The sequence below is a fragment of the Lupinus angustifolius genome, chromosome LG09 (genome assembly GCF_001865875.1).
Source record: "Lupinus angustifolius cultivar Tanjil chromosome LG09, LupAngTanjil_v1.0, whole genome shotgun sequence".
Taxonomy (NCBI): Eukaryota; Viridiplantae; Streptophyta; class Magnoliopsida; order Fabales; family Fabaceae; genus Lupinus; species Lupinus angustifolius.
Window position 1 is genome coordinate 283,926 of NC_032017.1, and position 1,577 is coordinate 285,502.

Consider the following 1,577-nt stretch of genomic DNA (forward strand, 5'->3'; position numbering starts at 1 on the left):
AGTTTGATGTGAATGATTTGTTAAATTAGATTTAGTTGCATTTAGACTTATGTTTTGATATTGGATTTGGATTTGAAAGAATGCTTTTAGCAAATTTATGCTTTGAAGTTGGATTTGATATTATGTTTTTACCAAATGTATGCTTTGATATTGGATTTGGAATTGTGTTTCTAGAAAATTAAGTTTGGATTTAGATTTATGTCTACTACTTTATATATATATAAATTCCTTTCAATATTTCTCTATTGTTAAGTAGGATCTTACGAGTCGTGTTATTATCTTACGTTTACGATCTTCGACTACTCTCCCGATCCTAAGTAAAATCTCGATTTTGACTACCTTGGTTCCAGATAGCATTGGCAAAAGTGCAATTAAAGAACAAGTGATTAGATGATTTTTCACTAGACCAACACAAGTTGCATATGGAACCTAAAGACATACCCCTAGCTTTCAAATTCTCAACGGTTGGCATTCTATTGTTGTAGAGCCTCCAAGCAACAAAAGATTTTGATGGGGGGATTGAGATTATTTATAAGGTTAAAATCAAAATAGGAAAGATGAACATTGGACTAAAATGTACTGCATAATTTTCGAACATCGTGCATGAATGAAAAAAATGTATCGGGTTCAAGAAGAGAAATTAGTGCACGTAAATAGAAAATAATTAAGGTTAATTAATGGATTATGTTAATCTGCGAAAGAGTGTAATTTGCTTGAGTCAATAAACAACCTTTTCTTTCTGTCATATTATATATATATATATAAATTAATATAAAGTAATGGACAAGAAAAAGCTAAAACATACTTTCCTCTAATTATGGAGTGGCAATCATGAAGGATTGATTCTAGGGACAATTAAAAAGAAAAATATTTTTGTATGCCCACTTAATTAGAATCTTTTATATCCACCTAATTAAAAAGTCTCATTTATTAAAATAAAAAATAAAGACATAAGTTAATATTTTTATATTATTTTATGAAGTTTGATTCATAAAAACATGGAAATATAATTTTCTTACATAGATGAGCTTTGTTCTTCCTACTTCCTAGTATATGCAAACTTTTCTATTTAGTATCCACTTTTTACAATAAAATATGATCCAAATCCTACTTAGGGACCAGTTTTCCTAGTAGAAATAGTTGTCCACTAGAAACATCTTCAAACATTAGTGAATATCCTCTGTCATGTCCTTGTATTATGAGACTGCCAGCAAATTTTTGAAAGAGATAGGCAAATGAGGGAGGAATAAAATACTTATATGAGCTTTATTTGCTAGCAAATCATTCTCTCCAAATAATACGTATATATAAGATTTTTTTTTATATTATTAAGAATATTTTCTACCTTTTTGAATAAAAAATTAATTATCTTTTAGGTTCGTGGTTGTCCCTCTCAACAAGTGTTACTTTTAGGAATTGAATTTTTGATCTTATAAATTTAGTAGAGTTTTATATCATTAAATATATATATATAGGATGATCAAATAGATATACATTATTTCGTATCATTTGTCATAATTTTGGGAGAATTTGAATATTAATAGATACATAGTCACAATTTTATATATTTTAATCGT